A 13,129-nucleotide genomic window follows, 5' to 3' on the forward strand; every position below is an offset into this window, starting at 1 on the left:
ATTTTTAAAAACACTCGAGCAATGCTTTTTAATTAGTTAAAAACAATTTTATTTATAGTATTTAAAATGTATTTTATTTGTAGTACAAATTTCAAAAGTACTGATTTTGAAGACATGAGAAATGATTTTAAACTTCCAAACATGCAGTGGTTGGAAGACATGATCACTCACCAACACAAGAAAAAAAAAGAGAGGACTATTTGAAAATCTAGAAATGACACATTCCGTATGATGGTTTATTGGATATATATATATATATATATATATATATATATATATATATATATATATATATATAGACAGAGAGAGAGAGAGAGAGGGAGAGAGAGTTAAACAAATGTAAACATCTGAGGATTTATAACTCAAACAAAAATGTAATAAAACAACTAAGTACACGAATATATAGATCGACTTCGTCAAAGAAGGAGTTTTATAACCGTAGTACCTCGTTTACGAATGCTTCAACCTTTACAACCTGAAGATATAGACAAAAAATGAGTTTGTTATTACATATGCGTGCCGGTAAGGATAACGTATTGTAAAAAAATGAATGACAAAATGAAAATGAAACATACCTTAACCGAAACGAAACTTCACAAATCCATGAAATGGGTCAAAAAATCAAACAAAGTGTGAGTACATAATGTATGTAAAAGAAGGTAGCCTCAGAGTTAATTTGATTACCGCAAAGACGTTCAAGAAGAACGCATTTACGGTACCATTTTTTGCGGTGGAGTTCATAACATCATATGTAAAACAGAAGCAACCAAATACAGACATAAAATACAAATCCTTCTAATATGTTTCATGGAGACATATTCAGAAAACAATCATCAGTGTCACAACATAGTACGGGAACAAAATGGAGCATTGAAAACAGCAAGCATTACTTGTGACAGTGCAGAAGGAAACAAAGCATTACTTGTGATAGTGCAGAAGGAAACAAATTTACAAAAGCAGTCTTTTGTAAAATACAGACAAAGACAAAGAAGGCGAAACACAGGGGCTGAATTGAAAATAAAAATTAGCATATTTGAAAAAATATCAATTGTCGTTGGAAACATGATAAACATACCATAGAACAAAGAATGGAATGCAAGTATAGCAATGGAATTTGAATAACATACCAAAGACAAATGCAAGTATACCAAAAAGGAAAGTTAGTTGAATATGGAATGGAAGGAGGAAGGCTCCATTATATAGTAAAGGGAGTATGAACCAGCAGTAAAGAAACCCAACAAGAATCCCATAAAAAAGGAGATTTCACAAATTCAGTCAAACTTCAAGGAAGTAGGTAATTTTTTTCAACAGAAGTACACAGTAGCCATGACATTTTTTTAAACAGTAGGCATGACATTTTATTACATAGCCTAGAAGAATAGATATAATTGAGGATGTGAGAGCAATTGAATACAACAATTGAAATGGAAGATGTTGTAAAACAAATAAAAACATGTTCAACATATGGAATTACAACAAAATTTAGCACATTAGGAGGCAGAAGAAGTTATGATCACATATGGACAAAAAACAAAGGAATACATGTGAAAAACAGAGAGTCGGGATGAGTAAACAAATGCAGAATACATGTGAATAACAGAGAGTGCGGATGATAGAAGAAATTCGGAATACATGTGAAAAACAGAGAGCGCGTGTAACGCCCTGAATTTTCGAGGTAAAATTTTTATCATTTTATGTAATCTTTCGGAAAGTTAAAATTTTTGTAAAATGATAAAATAATAAAATAGTATTAATTATATTATTATTGTTAGGTATTATTATCAGTATAAATTAATATTAATACTTTTATCATTATTTAATATGAATATTAATATTATTATTTAATATTATTATAAAAATTTAATAATAATATTTTACTATAAGTTATTATTGTTTTATTTAATATATATATATATATATAAATAAATTTTTTTTTAAAACCCTAAGCGCGCGCGGCACACCCCCCCCTTCGTCCGTTTCGTTTTCTCTCCCTCGCGCCGCCGCAACCTATTATCCTTTCCTTTTCGTTTCAGCGCCGCCGCCCGCCATCTCTTCCGCACACGCCGTCGCCTCCGTCCCCATCTCCCCTGTCACGTTCCGTCTCCATTTTCGCCTCCAGCGTCGGCAACGTCGTCAGCTTCATCGTGTTCGTCCGCCGCGGCTTCCTACCATTTCGGGTCTCCTCTCGGTTTCAAACACTCGGACGCCGCTGTGCGTCCTTCGTCCGACCGTGTCCGCCGTCAAACCGTCGCCCTCCGCCGCGTGGAAGCAGGGCCAGCCGTCGGACTCCACCCAGCCGCGACGCATCTTCGTCGTCGAACGCCCGAAGGTTGTTGTTGTGGTTGCCCGATTTCAAGCGGACCCGACCTGAGAACCCGTTTCCAGTCCGACCCGTGTTTCGAGCCGTGAGCCAAGCCGCAAGCCGAGCCGCGAGCCGAGCCGTGAGCCGAGCCGAGCCGAGCCGCGAGCCGAGTTGAGCCGAGTCGCGAGCCGAGTTGAGCCGAGCCGCGAGCCGAGTTGAGCCGAGCCATAAGCCGAGCTGTGAGCCGAGGCCAAGCCGAGCCGAGCCGAGCTGTGAGCCGAGGCCAAGCCGAGCCGAGCCGAGCTGAGCCAAACGCCTCCAAGCCAAGCCGAGCTCCCTGTTCACCGAGCCACCTAAGCCTTCCTTCCTCCACTCCGGGTCACGGTGAGTTTTCGGTAAGGATTGTTTTGATGATTTTCCATAATGTTGCTATATCCGATTCGAGTTGAATATTGGAATAAGCTTTGGTCCTATCTTCCATCCCTTGAAGGTATTAAGGAGTTGACGTTTAAGTTCTCGGATTCCGCGGCAGGCTTGTTCGGAGATAGCTCTCCCTTCCTTGGGTAAGTCAACGGATGTTGCTTAGAACCATTTAGAATGACTCCTACTAGTATCATCGATTAAAACCTTCGTGTTTCGTTTAGGTGGATCCGTTGAGCGTGGACTCGATCGAGGGGCATAACCGAATTTCAGGTAAGGGTTTTTCCTACTACTGGACTTCGGAGCGAGGCTGGAAACGTAGTAGTCCACAGGGATTACACGTTAGTAACTGTACCGAATAAATATATGTGTGTTTGACTTTTAAGCATTGTTATTATATCCTTGTCTGATGTAAGAGTAACGCGACCGCTAGTTGTAGCTTGTGCGCTATCGGGTATAAGGAGTTACTTGCTAGTAGACCCCGATGCTGAATGCTCGGTATAGTGTGGTTATATTAATGGGCTACGTGGTAGATTGGAATTGTATGTCGATGGACCTTGAAGTTACGGTTAGGTACGTGGTAGTCATTGGTCTGGACATTGATCATGGAGTTTGGACGGGGAAGGACAGTGAGTCCGATTTTGATTGATTAGTTGATTGAGTTTAGGGGTTACCATAATGGTGTGCGAATTGGAAACGCGTATGGCAACTGAGGGTGTAGTTGTTTAAACCTATACTTTCTGACTGGCAAAGCCTATGGCGAAATTGTAATATGAGTGTTGATGGGGTATGACTGTGGTAGACGGTTTAGTATGGGCTGAGGGATAACGGTTAGCTTCATCTATGGGGTAGTGTACCCTACGGATATGTGCATCCTTCGGGAGCGCTAGACTGATATGTGCATCCTTCGGGAGCACTAGACTGATATGTGCATCCTTCGGGATCACTAGACTGATAGGTGTATCCTTCTGGATCACGAGACTGATATGTGCGTTCTACGGAACCACTAGACTGTTATGTAGGGTACCCCTGGATAGGAAGTTAACTGTTGTTACCTAACGGGCCCAGTAGTGGGTCCCTTACTGGGTATGTTTATACTCACCCTTTTCTCTTCTTAAACTTTCAGGTAAGGGCACAGCGAGGGGCAGACCGACGAGGGGCAGGAAGGATGCGTGAAAGCCATATGGACGCGTCTGATTTTCTTATTGCTTCCGCTGATGTATTTTGTTAGAATATTTACCTTTGTGATTTTGAGTTGATGACCTGAGTTTTTATTTGAAACTTTTGTGACTGTGATTTAAAATAGGGCTCGATACTGTTTTTTGTAATATTTCTAACGTTTTTAAGAAATCGTAACCGATCCGTTATAAATTTTGTTTTGTGTGGTCGAGTTTTAGTACTGAGTAGTGACCTCAGCTTAGTCCGGAAAGTTGGGTCGTTACAGTTGGTATCAGAGCCTAAGTTTTAGGTTCTGTAGACTGACTTATAATGTGAGTCTGTGTTTTGTGTCCTTATGGCTAAAACGATCCTTGCCACTCGTCAGGTACGCTCTCATGAAAGTATATGTATAACTCTATATGCATTACCTTACCTAAGTTAAACTGCAAAGTTAATTACCATTTATGACTAAAGGGATCATTGGTGGTTGTTAGGGAAATGCCGCCAAGGAGAGGTGCACGTAGGGGTGGCCGAGGAGGCCAAGGAAGGGGAGCAGGACGCGTTCAGCCTGAGGTGCAGCCTGTAGCCCAAGCCATTGACCCGGCTGCGCCAGTTACTCATGCGGATCTAGCTGCCATGGAGCAGAGGTTTAGAGATTTGATTATGCAGATGCGGGAGCAGCAGCAGCCTGCCCCGCCAGCTCCAGCACCAGCTCCGGCTCCAGTACCAGTTGCGCCCCAGGTTGTGCTGGATCAGTTGTCAGCAGAGGCTAAGCACGTGAGGGATTTCAGGAAGTATAATCCCACGACATTCGATGGATCTTTGGAGGACCCCACCAGGGCTCAGCTGTGGTTATCGTCTTTGGAGACCATATTCCGATACATGAAGTGCCCTGAGGATCAGAAAGTTCAGTGTGCTGTTTTCATGTTGACAGACAGAGGTACTGCATGGTGGGAGACTACAGAGAGAATGCTAGGTGGTGATGTGAGCCAGATCACGTGGCAACAGTTCAAGGAGAGTTTCTATGCGAAATTCTTCTCTGCTAGTTTGAGAGATGCCAAGCGACAGGAGTTCCTGAAATTAGAGCAGGGTGACATGACAGTGGAGCAGTATGATGCGGAGTTTGACATGTTATCCCGCTTCGCTCCCGAGATGATAGCGACCGAGGTGGCCAGAGCTGATAAGTTTGTTAGAGGCCTCCGACTGGACATTCAGGGTTTGGTCCGAGCTTTCCGACCCGCTACTCATGCCGATGCACTGCGCCTGGCAGTGGATCTCAGTTTACAGGAGAGGGCTAACTCGTCTAAGACCGCTGGTAGAGGTTCAACATCGGGACAGAAGAGGAAGGCTGAGCAGCAGCCTATTCCAGTGCCACAGCGGAACTTCAGATCAGGTGGTGAGTTTCGCCGCTTCCAGCAGAAACCTTTTGAGGCAGGGGAAGCTGCCAGAGGGAAGCCGTTGTGTACCACTTGTGGAAAGCACCATCTGGGCCGTTGCTTATTCAGGACCAGGACTTGCTTTAAGTGTAGGCAAGAGGGTCATACAGCTGATAGATGCCCGTTGAGACTTACGGGGAACGCACAGAATCAGGGAGCAGGTGCTCCACATCAGGGTAGGGTTTTTGCTACCAACAAGACTGAGGCTGAGAGGGCAGGCACGGTGGTGACAGGTACGCTTCCAGTATTGGGGCATTATGCCTTAGTTTTGTTTGATTCGGGATCGTCACATTCTTTTATCTCTTCCGCGTTTGTGTTGCATGCCCGCTTAGAGGTAGAGCCCTTACACCATGTTCTATCAGTATCTACTCCTTCCGGGGAGTGTATGTTGTCGAAGGAAAAGGTGAAAGCATGCCAGATTGAGATAGCAGGCCATGTGATTGAAGTAATGCTGTTAGTCCTGGATATGCTCGACTTTGATGTAATCCTGGGTATGGATTGGTTGGCCGCTAATCACGCCAGCATAGATTGTTCCCGTAAGGAGGTAACGTTTAACCCTCCCTCGATGGCCAGTTTTAAATTTAAGGGAGGAGGGTCAAGGTCGTTGCCTCAGGTAATCTCAGCCATCAGGGCCAGTAAACTGCTCAGTCAGGGTACTTGGGGTATCTTAGCTAGCGTGGTGGATACTAGAGAGGTCGATGTATCCCTGTCATCAGAACCGGTGGTGAGGGACTATCCGGATGTCTTTCCTGAAGAACTTCCAGGGTTACCTCCGCACAGAGAGGTTGAGTTTGCCATAGAGTTGGAGCCGGGCACGGTTCCTATATCCAGAGCCCCTTACAGAATGGCCCCCGCAGAGCTGAAGGAACTGAAGGTGCAGTTACAAGAATTGCTTGAAAAGGGATTCATTCGACCGAGCGTGTCACCTTGGGGTGCGCCAGTTTTATTCGTTAAGAAGAAGGATGGATCGATGCGTCTATGCATTGACTATAGGGAGTTGAACAAGGTAACCGTAAAGAACAAATATCCCTTGCCCAGGATCGACGATCTATTTGACCAGTTACAGGGAGCCACAGTGTTCTCTAAGATTGATCTTCGGTCGGGATACCATCAGCTGAGGATTAAGGATGGTGATGTACCGAAGACAACATTTCGTTCCAGGTATGGACACTACGAGTTTATTGTGATGTCTTTTGGTTTGACGAATGCTCCGGCAGTGTTTATGGACTTGATGAACAGAGTGTTTAGGGAGTTCCTAGATACTTTTGTGATCGTGTTTATTGACGATATCTTGATATACTCCAAGACGGAGGCCGAACATGAGGAGCATTTACGTATAGTTTTGCAAACACTTCGGGATAATAAGTTATATGCAAAGTTCTCGAAATGCGAGTTTTGGCTGAAGCAGGTGTCCTTTCTGGGCCACGTGGTTTCTAAGGCTGGAGTCTCTGTGGATCCAGCTAAGATAGAGGCAGTCACCGGTTGGACCCGACCTTCCACAGTCAGTGAGGTTCGTAGCTTTCTGGGTTTAGCAGGTTATTATCGACGGTTTGTGGAGAACTTTTCTCGTATAGCTACTCTTCTTACTCAGTTGACCAGGAAGGGAGCTCCTTTTGTTTGGAGCAAGACATGTGAGGACAGTTTCCAGAACCTTAAACAGAAGCTAGTTACCGCACCGGTTCTTACTGTACCTGATGGTTCTGGCAGTTTTGTGATTTATAGTGATGCTTCCAAGAAGGGTTTGGGTTGTGTTTTGATGCAACAGGGTAAGGTGGTCGCTTATGCGTCTCATCAGTTGAAGAGTCATGAGCAGAACTACCCTACACATGATTTAGAGTTGGCAGCGGTGGTTTTTGCTTTGAAAATATAGAGGCATTACTTATATGGTGAAAAGATACAGATATTCACGGATCATAAGAGCTTGAAATACTTCTTTACTCAGAAAGAATTGAATATGAGACAGCGAATATGGCTTGAGTTAGTGAAGGATTACGATTGTGAGATACTGTATCATCCAGGCAAGGCAAATGTGGTAGCTGATGCTCTTAGTAGAAAGGTATCACATTCAGCAGCACTTATTACCCGACAGGCCCCATTGCATCGGGATCTCGAGCGGGCTGAGATTGCAGTGTCAGTGGGGGCAGTCACTATGCAGTTAGCCCAGTTGACGGTACAACCGACTTTGAGGCAAAGGATCATTGATGCCCAGGGTAACGATCCTTACTTGGTTGAGAAACGTGGCCTAGCAGAGGCAGGGCAAGCGGTTGAGTTCTCATTATCCTCTGATGGTGGACTTTTGTTTGAGAGACGCCTCTGTGTGCCGTCAGATAGTGCGGTTAAGACAGAATTATTATCTGAGGCTCACAGTTCCCTATTTTCCATGCACCCAGGTAGTACGAAGATGTATCAGGACCTGAAGCGGGTTTATTGGTGGCGTAACATGAAGAGGGAGGTAGCAGAATTTGTTAGTAGATGCTTGGTGTGTCAGCAGGTTAAGGCACCAAGGCAGAAACCAACAGGTTTATTACAACCCTTGAGCATACCGGAATGAAAGTGGGAAAACGTGTCCATGGATTTCATTACAGGACTGCCGAGAACTCTGAGGGGTTTTACAGTGATTTGGGTTGTGGTGGATAGACTTACTAAATCAGCGCACTTCGTTCCGGGTAAATCCACCTATACTGCTAGTAAGTGGGCACAACTGTACATGTCGGAGATAGTGAGATTACATGGAGTGCCAGTGTCGATTGTTTCTGATAGAGATGCCCGTTTCACTTCCAAATTCTGGAAGGGTTTGCAGACTGCTATGGGCACGAGATTAGACTTTAGTACAGCTTTCCATCCACAGACTGACGGTCAGACTGAGCGTCTGAACCAAGTTTTAGAGGATATGTTGCGAGCGTGTGCATTGGAATTTCCAGGTAGCTGGGACTCCCACTTACATTTGATGGAATTTGCTTATAATAACAGTTATCAGGCTACTATTGGCATGGCACCATTTGAGGCCTTGTACGGCAAATGTTGTAGATCCCCGGTTTGCTGGGGTGAGGTGGGTGAGCAGAGATTGATGGGTCCTAAGTTAGTTCAGTCTACTAGCGAAGCGATACAGAAGATTAGATCACGCATGCATACCGCTCAGAGTAGACAGAAGAGTTATGCAGATGTGAGGCGGAAGGATCTCGAATTTGAGATAGGGGACAAGGTGTTCTTAAAGGTAGCACCTATGAGAGGTGTCTTACGATTTGAAAGGAGGGGAAAGCTGAGTCCCCGTTTTGTTGGGCCGTTTGAGATTCTGGAGCGGATTGGCCCTGTAGCTTATCGCTTGGCGTTGCCACCATCACTCTCGACAGTTCATGATGTGTTTCATGTTTCTATGTTGAGGAAGTACGTGTCAGATCCATCCCATGTAGTGGATTACGAGCCACTAGAGATTGATGAAAACTTGAGCTATACTGAACAACCCGTTAAGGTGCTGGCGAGAGAGGTGAAAACGTTGAGGAACAAAGAAATTCCTTTGGTTAAAATCTTATGGCGGAATCACCGGGTGGAAGAGGCTACATGGGAGCGAGAAGATGACATGAGATCCCGTTACCCCGAACTGTTCGAGGAATAAAACTTTCGAGGACGAAAGTTCCCTAAGGAGGGGAGAATGTAACGCCCTGAATTTTCGAGGTAAAATTTTTATCATTTTATGTAATCTTTCGGAAAGTTAAAATTTTTGTAAAATGATAAAATAATAAAATAATATTAATTATATTATTATTGTTAGGTATTATTATCAGTATAAATTAATATTAATACTTTTATCATTATTTAATATGAATATTAATATTATTATTTAATATTATTATAATCATTTAATAATAATATTTTATTATAAGTTATTATTGTTTTATTTAATATATATATATATATAAATATTTTTTTTTTAAAAAACCCTAAGCGCGCGCGGCACACCCCCCCTCGTCCGTTTCGTTTTCTCTCCCTCGCGCCGCCGCAACCTATTATCCTTTCCTTTTCGTTTCAGCACCGCCGCCCGCCATCTCTTCCGCACACGCCGTCGCCTCCGTCCCCATCTCCCCCGTCACGTTCCGTCTCCATTTCCGCCTCCAGCGTCGGCAACGTCGTCAGCTTCATCGTGTTCGTCCGCCGCGGCTTCCTACCATTTCGGGTCTCCTCTCGGTTTCAAACACTCGGACGCCGCCGTGCGTCCTTCGTCCGACCGTGTCCGCCGTCAAACCGTCGCCCTCCACCGCGTGGAAGCAGAGCCAGCCGTCGGACTCCACCCAGCCGCGATGCATCTCCGTCGTCGAACGCCCGAAGGTTGTTGTTGTGGTTGCCCGATTTCAAGCCGACTCGACCCGAGAACCCGTTTCGAGTCCGACCCGTGTTTCGAGCCGCAAGTCGAGCCGCGAGCCGAGTTGAGCCGAGCCATAAGCCGAGCTGTAAGCCGAGGCCAAGCCGAGCCGAGCCGAAGGTGAGCCGAGCCGAGCTGTGAGCCGAGGCCAAGCCGAGCCGAGCCGAGCTGTGAGCCGAGGCCAAGCCGAGCCGAGCCGAGCCGAGCCAAACGCCTCCAAGCCAAGCCGAGCTCCCTGTTCACCGAGCCACCTAAGCCTTCCTTCCTCCACTCCGGGTCACGGTGAGTTTTCGGTAAGGATTGTTTTGATGATTTTCCATAATGTTGCTATATCCGATTCGAGTTGAATATTGGAATAAGCTTTGGTCCTATCTTCCATCCCTTGAAGGTATTAAGGAGTTGACGTTTAAGTTCTCGGATTCCGCGGCAGGCTTGTTCGAAGATAGCTCTCCCTTCCTTGGGTAAGTCAACGGATGTTGCTTAGAACCATTTAGAATGACTCCTACTAGTATCATCGATTAAAACCTTCGTGTTTCGTTTAGGTGGATCCGTTGAGCGTGGACTCGATCGAGGGGCATAACCGAATTTCAGGTAAGGGTTTTTCCTACTACTGGACTTCGGAGCGAGGCTGGAAACGTAGTAGTCCACAGGGATTACACGTTAGTAACTGTACCGAATAAATATATGTGTGTTTGACTTTTAAGCATTGTTATTATATCCTTGTCTGATGTAAGAGTAACGCGACCGCTAGTTGTAGCTTGTGCGCTATCGGGTATAAGGAGTTACTTGCTAGTAGACCCCGATGCTGAATGCTCGGTATAGTGTGGTTATATTAATGGGCTACGTGGTAGATTGGAATTGTATGTCGATGGACCTTGAAGTTACGGTTAGGTACGTGGTAGTCATTGGTCTGGACATTGATCATGGAGTTTGGACGGGGAAGGACAGTGAGTCCGATTTTGATTGATTAGTTGATTGGGTTTAGGGGTTACCATAATGGTGTGCGAATTGGAAACGCGTATGACAACTGAGGGTGTAGTTGTTTAAACCTATACTATCTGACTGGCAAAGCCTATGGCGAAATTGTAATATGAGTGTTGATGGGGTATGACTGTGGTAGACGGTTTAGTATGGGCTGAGGGATAACGGTTAGCTTCATCTATGGGGTAGTGTACCCTACGGATATGTGCATCCTGCGGGAGTACTAGACTGATATGTGCATCCTTCGGGAGCGCTAGACTGATATGTGCATCCTTCGGGAGCACTAGACTGATATGTGCATCCTTCGGGAGCACTAGACTGATAGGTGTATCCTTCTGGATCACGAGACTGATATGTGCGTTCTACGGAACCACTAGACTGTTATGTAGGGTACCCCTGGATAGGAAGTTAACTGTTGTTCCCTAACGGGCCCAGTAGTGGGTCCCTTACTGGGTATGTTTATACTCACCCTTTTCTCTTCTTAAACTTTCAGGTAAGGGCACAGCGAGGGGCAGACCGACGAGGGGCAGGAAGGATGCGTGAAAGCCATATGGACGCGTCTGATTTTCTTATTGCTTCCGCTGATGTATTTTGTTAGAATATTTACCTTTGTGATTTTGAGTTGATGACCTGAGTTTTTATTTGAAACTTTTGTGACTGTGATTTAAAATAGGGCCCGATACTATTTTTTGTAATATTTCTAACGTTTTTAAGAAATCGTAACCGGTCCGTTATAAATTTTGTTTTGTGTGGTCGAGTTTTAGTACTGAGTAGTGACCTCAGCTTAGTCCGAAAAGTTGGGTCGTTACAGCGCGGATGATTAATGAACTTCACAGACGAGGCATTAAACAAAATTTCAACATAAGGCCTAAATTAAACTCATCACCGCGAACAGGAATGAATATTGGACCGATAATAAGAACAAACATTGCATAAAACAATCAGATTGACCACCACAATGCTCATCATAGGCTGACCATACCTTTGGTGCACACCGAGGACCCCTGCCGTGCTCCGTCATGCCCGTACTCGAATTCCTTTCACCGATTTAGTGTAGCATCTACCATAAATGGCTGTTCGGTATAAAAAAAGTGTAGTAAACTCGTTCTAGGACTGGCAAGAGTAGGGAGCGGCAAGGGTTTGTTCGGCATACGAAGGGTATGGAAATATGGAGAGAGGATGAGAAACGTTTCGGAGGTCACGCACGTTGGTGGCAACCGATCAACGAAACAGAGAGATTAAGAAGAGTTTCGGGAAGAGTAGGGCAAAAAATGGAGGACGAAGAACACAGACATCTCCTTCGAATTCAACGAAGGAGATGTAAATTAATTTCAAGACGGAAAGAGAAGAGATCGGTAAAAGGGAAGTAATCAGAGAAAAAAAGGGAAGATAATGAGGGGAAAACGTCACGAAAATCGCGAGAAGAACTACGGCATCAGATCGGAAAATGGTAGGGTTAGGAGAGGCGTACGACGGGTAAGGAAGTAGAGAAGATAGGTTAAAAGGGGGATTAGGATAACCCTAATCCCCTTTCAACAAAATACTTGGGCCAAACAAGGTTTGGCCCAAATTCTTTTTCCTTTTCCCCCTAAACCCGAGGCCCAAACACACCCTTATTATTTAAGGATGTAAAGTTATATAACCATAAACCCTAACTCAAGGAGTGAATGACAGAACTAGCACAACAGAGGCTCAAAATGAAAAATACAATACTTTTTGAAAAACTCTGGTAAGTTGACATTTTGTTGTGGCATGACCATGTGAAGTTGCAATATCGCTTTTCCTTGGCCTTTTCTTTTTCTTCTTCTCAAGCGCGACTAAATTCCTATTTGTTCTTTTTTTTTTTTTTTTTGTCTGAAAGATGGATGACCCTTTTTCAAGGACATAATCACATGATTTAAATTAAATGAAATTTGGCCCTCTATTGACATAATCACACTGTGAAATTACTGATTCAACCCTTAAATAGATTGAGAGCAAACTCACTCTCGCTTCTCGATCTCATCTCTTGCTTTCAGATCTTGCTTCTTGACCCTTTATCTTACTTCTTCAATTTGTTCACTCATCAACGTTTTCCCTTGAATTCTCTATTCTCTCACTTCTTAGTGGAAGAAGAGGGTAGAAGAAAAACACAAAAGGAGGAAGAAGCTGGCGAAAAACACAAATAAAAAAAGAAAAGAGAAAAGAGAAACATAAAAAAAGAAATAAGGAAAGACTCATAAAAAAAGGACAATTTACATAAATATAACAAAACCAAAAAATATTTAAGATCCGTGTAACAAAAAACAAAAGCCCATGAAACTTGTAAAATATTTTCATAATTTATAGATTTGTCCTTTAATATAGACGGTTTGTCACTTCTCTTTCTTCTTTTTTGCGATTTATTCATCTACTTCTCCAAATTTCTTCATCTCCTACTCTAGGTTATTTCTTTTATTTTTAAACGATTTATTACTCTGTTTAAATCTCATGTTT

The sequence above is a fragment of the Cucumis melo genome, chromosome 4 (genome assembly GCF_025177605.1).
Source record: "Cucumis melo cultivar AY chromosome 4, USDA_Cmelo_AY_1.0, whole genome shotgun sequence".
NCBI classification, from domain to species: domain Eukaryota; kingdom Viridiplantae; phylum Streptophyta; class Magnoliopsida; order Cucurbitales; family Cucurbitaceae; genus Cucumis; species Cucumis melo.